The sequence below is a fragment of the Panthera tigris genome, chromosome B4 (assembly GCF_018350195.1).
Source record: "Panthera tigris isolate Pti1 chromosome B4, P.tigris_Pti1_mat1.1, whole genome shotgun sequence".
NCBI classification, from domain to species: Eukaryota; Metazoa; Chordata; class Mammalia; order Carnivora; family Felidae; genus Panthera; species Panthera tigris.
Genome location: NC_056666.1, coordinates 54,062,838 through 54,072,006, shown reverse-complemented (window position 1 = coordinate 54,072,006; position 9,169 = coordinate 54,062,838). Strand labels below are relative to the sequence as shown.

The following is a 9,169-nucleotide window of genomic DNA, read 5'->3' as shown; positions in this document are numbered from 1 at the left end:
TATATATATATATATATATATATATGTATATATCACATATTCTTTATCCATTTATCCATTGATGGACATTTGGACCCTTTCCATACTTTGGCTATTGTCGATAGTGCTGCCATAAACATTGGGGTGCATGTGCCCCTTCAAAACAGCATACCTGGATCCCTTGGATAAATACCTAGTAGTGCAATTGCTGGGTCATGAGGTAGTTCTATTTTTATTTTTTTTTTTTGAGGAACCTCCATACTGTTTTCCAGAGTGGCTGCACCAGCTTGCATTCCCACCAACAATGAAAAAGAGATCCTCTTTCTCTGTATCCTCGCCAACATCTGTTGTTGCCTGAGTTGTTAACATTAGCCATTCTGACAGGTGTGAGGTGGTATCTCATTGTGGTTTTGATTTGTCTTTCCCATTCATCTTTGATGATGAGTGATGTTGAGCATTTTTTTCATGTGTCGGTTGGCCATCTGGATGCCTTCTTTGAAGAAGTGTCTACACATATCTTTTGCCCATTTCTTCACTGGATTATTTGTTTTTTGGGTGTTAAGTTTGGTAAGTTCTGTATAGATTTTGGATACTAACCCTTTATCTGATATGTCATTTGAAAATATCTTCTCCTATCCCATCAGTTGCCTTTTAGTTTTGCTGATTGTTTCCTTCGCTGTGCAGAAGATTTTGATTTTGATGAGGTCCCAATAGTTAATTTTTGCTTTTGTTTCTCTTGCCTCCAGAGACATGTTGAGTAAGAAGTTTCTGTGGCCAAGGTCAAAGAAGTTTTTGCCTGCTTTCTCCTCAAGGGTTTGATGGCTTTCTGTCTTACGTTTAGGTCTTTCATCAATTTTGAGTTTATTTTTGTGTATGGTGTAAGAAAGTGGTCCAGGTCTATAGTTCTCCTTTTAAGTGGAGTCTTTGTCTGGTTTTGGAATTAAGGTAATGCTGACTTCATAGAAAGAGTTTGGAAGTTTTTCTTCCATTTCTATTTTTTGGAACAGCTTCAGGAGAATAGGTATTAACTCTTCCTTAAATGTTGGGTAGAATTCCCCTGGAAAGCCATCTGTCCGTGGACTCTTGTTTTTTGGCAGGTTTTTGATTACTAATCGATTTCTTTACTGGTTATGGGTCTGCTCAAATTTTCTTTCTTCCTGTTTCAGTTTTGGTAGTGTATATGTTTCTAGGAAGTTGTCCATTTCTTCCAGATTCCCCATTTTACTGGCATATAATTTCTCATAGTATTCTCTTATTATTGTTTGTATTTCTGCTGTGTTGGTAGTGAACTCTCCTCTTTCATTCTTGATTTTAATCATTTGTGTCCTTTCCTTTTACTTTTTGATCAAACTGGCTAGAGGTTTATCAATTTTGTTAACTCTTTCACAGAACCAGGTTCTGGTTTCATTGATCTGTTCTACTTTTTGTTGTTGTTGTTTATTTGTTTCGATAGCATTGATTTCTGCTCTACTCTTTATTATTTCCTGTCTTCTGCTGGTTTTGGGTATTATTTGCTGTTCTTTTTCCAGCTCCTTAACATGTAAGGTTAGGTTGTGTATCTGAGACCTTTCTTCCTTGTTTTGGAAGGTCTGGATTGCTATATACTTCCCTCTTATGACCGCCCTTGCTGTGTCCCAGAGGTTTTGGAATGTGGTATTATCATTTTCATTGGATTCCATGTCCTTTTTCATTTCCTCTTTAACTTCTTGGTTACCCCATTCATTCTTTAGTAGGATGTTTTTTAGTCTCCAAGTATTTGTTATCTTTCCAAATTTTTTCTTGTAGTTGATTTTGAGTTTCATAGCATTGTGGTCTGAAAATATGCAGGGTATTATCTTGACTTTTTGTACTTCCTGAGGCCTGATTTATTTCCCAGTATGTGATCTATTCTGGAGAACGTTCCATGTGCACTGGAGAAGAATATGTATTCCTCTGCTTTTGGATGAAATGTTCTGAATATGTCTGTTAAGTCCATTTGGTCCAGTGTGTCATTAAAAGCCACTGTTTCCTTGTTGATTTTCTGTTTAGCTGATCTGTCCATTGTTGTAATTGAGGTGTTGAAGTCCTCTACTTTTATAATATTACTGTCGATAAGTTTCTTTATGTGTGTGATTAATTGATTTATATGTTTGGGTGCCATCACATTTGGAGCATAAATGTTTACAATTGTTAGGTCTTCTTGGTGGATAGACCCTTTAATTATGATATAATGCCCTTCCACATCTCTTGATACAGTCTTTATTTTAAAGTCTGGATTGTCTGATATATGTATGGCCACTCCAGCTTTCTTTTGTTGACCATTAAGCATGCTAGATGGTTCACCATCCCCTTACTTTCAATCTGAAGGTGTCTTTAGGTCTGAAGTGGGTATAAACAGCATATAGATGGATCTTATTTTCTTACCATTCTGTTTCCCTATGTCTTTTGATTGGAGCATTTAGTCCATTGACATTTACAGTGAGTACTGAAAAATATGAATTTATTGCCATTATGTTGCTTGTTGAGTTGGAATGTCTGGTTGTGTTCTCTGGTTTTTTCTAGTCTTTGTTGCTTTTGGTATGTATGTATGTATGTATGTATGTATTTTCATCTTTTCTACCCTCAGAGAGTCCCCCTTAAATTTTTTTTGAAGGGATGGTTTAGTGGTCGCAAACTCCTTTAATTTTTGTTTGTGTGGGAAATTTTAATCTCTCCTTCTGTTTTTAATGACAGCCTTGCTGGATAAAGAATTCTTGGCTGCATATTTTTCTGATTCAGCACATTGAATATATCCTGCCACTCATTTCTGGCCTGCCATGTTTCTGTAGCTAGGTCTGCTGCAAATCTCATCTGTCTTCCCTTGTAGTTTAAAGATTTTTTTCCCTTGCTGCTCTCATGATTCTTTCCTTGCCTGAGTATTTTGTGAATTTGGCTATGATGTGCCTTGTTGATGGTTGGGTTTTGTTGGTCTAATTGGAGTCCTCTTTGCTTCCTGGATTTCAATATCTGTGTCTTTCCCCGGGTTATGAAAGTTTTCCATTTTGATTTGCTCACATAACCCTTCTACCCCTATTTCTCTCTCTTCCTCTTCTGGGACCCCTATGATTCTGATGTTGTTCCTTTTTAAAGAGTCACTGATTTCTCTAATTCTTAAATCATGCTCTTTTGCCTTAATCTCCCTATTTTTCTCTGCTTCATAATTCTCCATAAATTTGTCCTGTATATTGCTGATTTGCTGCAGTGTCTCTTCCATCTTTGCTGCCATGACATCCATTCGAGATTGTAGCTCAGTTATAGCATTTTTTATTTCATCATGAATAGATTTACTTTTTAAAATCTACACAAAAAGGGATTCTAATCTATTTTTGACCTCAGCTAGTATTCTTATTATCATGATTCTAAATTCTGGTTCAGACATCTTGCTTGCATCTGTGTTGGTTAAGTCCTTGGCTGTTGTTTCTTCCTGCTCTTTCTTTTGGGGTAAATTCCTTTGTTTCATCATTTTGAAGGGAGAAAAGGAATCAATGAGGTAAAACCAATTAAAATTAAAAACTTAACACACACACACACACACACACACACACACACACACACACAAATCAAATAAATGATGGTAGATCCTAGATGTGTTTTGGTCTGGGCGTTGAAAGGAGCTTGATAGATTAGAGAACAAAAGGGGGAAAAAAGGAAAATGAAAATTTGAAAAATAAATGAATACAATGAAGTAGAATAATATGGAATGATGGAAGTAAAATAGAATTTGAAAAATTGACAAAAACAGTAAAAATTAAGGAGAAATATTTTTAATAAAAACTGAAAATAAAAATATTTTTTTCTATTTCTGTATTCAAGAAAAAGAAAAGAACAAAAATGAATAGAGGGACCACTGAACAGACTGAAATACGATTGTATTGCATCGTTGTTCCCTAGACGTCAAACTATGAAGCACTTTATAGTCCATAAATGAAGCAGATGGAGAGACTTATGGTGTTTCTGAAGTGTGAGGTTGACCCCATTGTGCAGGTCTTAGTGTAATTGGCTCCATTCTCCAAGAGATGGTGCTGCTTAGCTTATTGGGGTGGATTGTTGTGGTGCTTGTAGGTGCACATGGCATGCACGAGAGGGGTGAAAATGGAGTCACCCAGCTACCCATTCTCTAGTATCAGAACTCTGTTCTCCCAATCAGCAATCGGATACCCATCCTTTGTCTCTGGCTTTTGTCCACTCCCCACTTTTACACTGTCCATGACCAAGCAGTCAGGCTCCCAGGCAGCACCTCCCTCCTGAGTTTTTTCCTCAGAAGCAGCTGTTTTTCCCGCCCCCTTACTTCTGAGGGACTGTGGCTTTGACCCGTTCTGCCCCTCTGTAGGAGTGTCTCACAGAACAATGGCCAAGTGCTGGCTGCACCTAGGAACTTTCACAGGCCCATGTTGCTGCCAATCCCGAGACTGTGGCTGGTGCCAGCCACTCCAGAAAAAGTTTACATGATCATGTAGCAGCAACATTTCAGGGATTATGGAAAATCACAAGACACATCTGTCACCAGGCTTCCCCCTTAATGTCCTTGTTCCAGCACCAGCTGATGTGGTTGTTCTCTGGAGTTTGCTGTCACCTTTGCCTGTGGGGTAGCTACCCAGCCTCTACCAAATGTCCTCCCAGCAGAGGAGCCACCACCTCTCCCTGTGTGACCCAAGGACCCCTCGGACCTCACTTTCTGCTCCTGGGGATACACCATTTCCCGCCAGAGCACACCAGGTAATGAGATGTGGTGTTTCAGACTCTGTGCTCACCTGTTTATAGAGTCTTAATGGAATTTAAACCTTCTCCTTTCTCCTTTATCCATTTTTAGTTCAATCCCTGCAGCTATTTCCACTTTTCCACTTTCTCTCCAGCTGCTTTCGGGGGGGGGGTGCTTTTCCCATACTCTCCTCCATCTCCATCCTCTCTCCACAAAAAACAGCACTCTGCCCTCTGTGGTTTCTCTCTCCCCCAGTTCACCTTTCTGTATCACATACCTGCTGAGTTCTGTGGTTCAGGTTGTGCAGATTGTTGAGTTTATCATCACATTGGTTTTCCAGATGTGCAGGATGGTTTATTATTGATCTGGCTGTATTTCATGGGTGTGAGACACACACAAAAAAACTTCCATGCAGTTGTGCCATCTTGGCTCCTTCAGGGGCCCTGAGATCTCTAAAGGAAAGCACTGCCCCACTAAAGATGGATTCCCTCCAGCTGCCTGCTTTCCTGACACTAAACCTCACAGTACAGTTTAGGTTCAAATGATGTCCCTTGGGTTTCTTTCTTAGTTCCCCATAGTCCCCACAGGGGCTGTGGACCACCCTGGAGGCTGTGAAGTGGGTAGAGGGCTGGGCTCCTCCCCACCCGTCTGGCCCTCTCTGGTCTGACAGCTTCGTCCTCTTCTATGTGGCCTTAATTCTGTTGCTCTATGTCCTGTCCTCTACACTTGGCTCTTGGGTTCCTAGGGCCTGAATTCACCCTTTCCTCCATCTTCTTGACCTATTTCTAAGTCTCTTATGCAACCCCCATCCCTACCAGTGGTCTCTTCAGCCCCTACACTAATGAACCCTCTCCCCTCACACACACTGATCTCAGAGGCTCCCTAAATGTCTTCCCCCTGTTATGGGGAGATAAATTGCCTATATTTTGTAGATATACCTATATTTTTAGGGGATGCAGGGTCCCAGGCTTGGTCCCTGTCTTGTGCATAAATTGTACAGATCATGAAAAAAAATACAGTGAGTCACACACTCTACCCTTTATGTGTGCTGCACACTGAGTTGAAACCCAGATGGAGGAGCAGGGCCCTGTCCTGTGGGAGGCCCTGGGCAGCTAGTAAGATGAGTCTGAGAGCCAAGACAGAGAGGCCCAGTGCTCTGGGCTGGGAAGCTAGGCTGATGTCTCTGACCTCTTAGACAATGAGGATGGCTGAGTCTGGACTGCATGGGTTAGTGAGCCATGATAGGGAGAGACAGTTGCCAGGGCCTAGACAGTGGGGACAGAGGCTCCTGGGGGTCAGGAGGCAGAAAGAGGGAGAGGGAGACAGGACTGGGGGTGGGGAGGGGTAATGGGAATACTGAAGTCTTTGAGACCTTTATCCTGGTTATCCCCTTACCCAACCCTTCCATGAACTGAATTCTGTGTTTTAAAGCTTAAAAGTCTTCAATAAATGACCTGGTTTAGTCTTTCATCTTCAGAGGGTAAAGCATGACTTCCCCATTTCCAAGATGAGGCCTCAACTTGGTCAATCTCTCCTGGGCAGAACATGTTGAGAAGGGCCCCAGGAGGCAGGTCTTTTGCCCTCTGGGGAGTAACTTCTCCCTCACACAACAGGTCCCAATCCTGGGTGCTTCCCAGTGCAGAGCCTGCAGGAGGGGGTACCACAGTACAGTTATTTGATTCTTTGATCCTCCCTTACCAGTTCTGTGACTTGAGGCAAGTTATTTAACTTCTCTGTGCCTTAGTTTCCATATCTGTAAAATAGCAGCTCTGATACCTGCTTCTGTAGCCTGTTATTGAGGATAAAAATAAATTTATGCCAAAGACCTGTGTACATTTATATTTATAAATCTGAATTCATTAGGCATTTTAAACCATCATCATCTTCATCTTTGATGTCTTCTCAGTGTATTCTCTCCACACCTGCTGAACACAGCAGCCTCTTGTCTGCCTAGTATTTTGCACACCCCCATCCTCAAAATCTGGCATTTCCTTTCTTCTGATCTTGCTTTGTGTTCTCAATCTCTATTTATATCCTCCTTTCCATAGGTATCTCAGTACTGGTAGAATCTGACATACTCTATCAATCTATATGCATTTTTCTCTGCCAGGATTTCTTGTCTTGTGTGTCTTTCTTCTCACATCCCAGAATAAAGGGCTTTGTGTTCTCTTTCCTTGGGATGCTTTGCTTCCCTCTGTGTTGAGTCACAGTGTGAGTCCAAAGAATAGACACTACAGGGAGCAGAAAGATTGTGATAAAACAGGAGAGGGAGGCCTTGGGGGTATATAACAGCAATCTAGGCATCTGCATGTGTGGTTCCTACCTATAGGCTGTGTGATCCTTCTTCAGAGTGTTTTCCATGACTGGGGGAGGGAAACAATCATCTCCCTCCAGGAACTAAGGGTTAGAAGGGAATTAATTTCCTAATGTTTAGGGAGACTATATTTTGTTCCCTGATTGGGATACATCATCTGGAGGTAAATGCCACAGAAAAAGGAATACCAGTCAAGAGAGGGTTTTCCTTATACTGGATACTGTGTGTGTGTGTGTGTGTGTGTGTGTGTGTGTGTGTGTGTTTGTGCGCACATGTATTTCTCTGGTTCTAGTATTTTCCAACCCTAGGTCTAAGGAAATACTTTCCAAATTGTCTTGTAAATTTCTTTGCTGAAATTAAGACCATTTCTATAGTGGAGGAAGTTTTTAAAGTCCAGTTTCTGGTTCAATGTGTTCTATAGAAGATGTGTGTCCATGGGTGAGGTGGGGGGGTAAATGGTGGAACTTGGAGAAGAAATATAATTACCCAGTTCCGGGCTTTAATTAAATGGAAACCCTGGGTATTTTGAACTTTATTAAACTTATAAGTGTCCATGTGGTGGAATGGACCTGGTAGATTTTGCTCCCTGGTCTTTTCTCTGCAGGATTCTCCAGAAGTTTCCCTCTCAACCTTCCCTCCTGCTGCTAAAGAGCCTTCTTGGACTCTAGTTATAATCAGATATCTGGTACCTGGGACCTTCAAATATGGCTGTCAGGGATGGTGACTGGGAGAACAACTCCCCTTTAGATTGCTTGAGTTAATGTTGTTAGGGTCTCCCCTGGCCCTGAGAGGAGACGGAGGAGCCAGTCTTTGCAGAGCCCCAAGAAAGCCTGGGGAAAAAGGCAGAGTCCAGCCTGCCATGCTGTCTTGCATCTTCACACAGTTGGATGGTTGTTCATCACTTGTCTCTTATAACCTAGATTCAGCATGTACATTGGCCTCAAAGTCTCTATTATCTGCCTGAGTTTCTTCTTTTGTGGATTTCATGTGTATGTTTGTGGGAGCCCTTTAGTTCAGAGCTGCTTGAAGACATTGATTGTGACTGCTCAGAAGTGTCTACATTGTTGACTCCACATTAATGGACGGTCTCGAATATCTTATTTTGCTTATACTGTGCATGGTGCTTATTTAGTTCTCAGTACAGACATTGTCCCAGTCCTTAAACTCTCCTCACTTTTCTCCATGGGATCCATGACTAGTCTCTCCCCAGCACTTACTCCAGAGCTTGTCAGCATGACTTGCATTCCTGCCTCTGTTTCTCCTTCTCATTGGCTCAAACTCTCCATTTCTACAGTTGTGCCAGGCTGCACTTATTCTGAGAAATTTAGGGCTGAGCTTCAGGCCTCTTTTGATTGCGACACACACACACACACACACACACACACACACAAATATATATAGGGTAAAGGAGGCAGTTTTCACATCCATGTAGGGGCCTCTGGGATCCCCAGGTTGGCATTGGGAGGGAACCTGGGGCAGTGATGGCAGCAGCTTCACCCTCTCAGCTTTCTGGGCACACCCACCACCCAGCAGCACCTGAGAGGGGACTGGGCTCAGCAGGGATCAGGTGCAATGGAAGAGGATCATAAAGCAAATATACATCCCTTCCCTGGCCTGGCTCCCTCCTCCTGCTCCACACTTGCCTCTTTCTCTCTGTCATTTTCCCTCCTCCATCCTTCTTGCAGCCCTGTCTTCTTCCTTCCTACTTTTCCTCCTTTACCTTCACCTCTGTCAGGCAAATCTGTCTGTCTGTGGGCCTTTCTCTTTGACTCCATATAGTTTGTGCTGAGATTTTCCAAGACTGAGTCTGCCCTTAGCTTTCCTTCTGGCTGTTTCCCTTCCTGCTTCCCTCTATCAGTCTTTGAAGGTGTCTCTTCCATCACATCTTTGTGAGTTTCACCCTGTGTGCCTTTTAGTTTCTCCACCCACATCTCCTCCTATCTGTCTCCTTTTGCTGTCTCTCCATCCATGTTTTCTCTCTTGCCCTCCAATCCATCTCTCTTCCTTGCTTCTCTTATCTCTGTGTCTTTCATCCTCTTCCCCTGTCTCTGACTCACACCCCTGTCTCTTCTCCTCTTCCCTCCTCTAACCCCTCAGAGTTTAGACACTTCATGTGAAATCACCTGGATGGGCTCTAACTTCCAGGTTCCCCATTCTGT

General features: G+C 42.3%; 1 protein-coding gene across 8 annotated transcripts in view; it reads left to right on the top strand.

The window, feature by feature from the left end:
• Nucleotides 1-4,545: 4,545 nt before the first annotated feature.
• Nucleotides 4,546-9,169, top strand: part of LOC102973042 (cationic amino acid transporter 3-like) — a 28,711-nt gene continuing 24,087 nt past the window's right edge. For all 8 annotated transcript variants that reach the window (XM_042991888.1, XM_042991884.1, XM_042991882.1 and 5 more), the window contains exon 1: nt 4,546-4,713. The gene's annotated coding sequence lies outside the window, so the exon portion shown is untranslated. The remainder of the gene's footprint in view (nt 4,714-9,169) is intronic.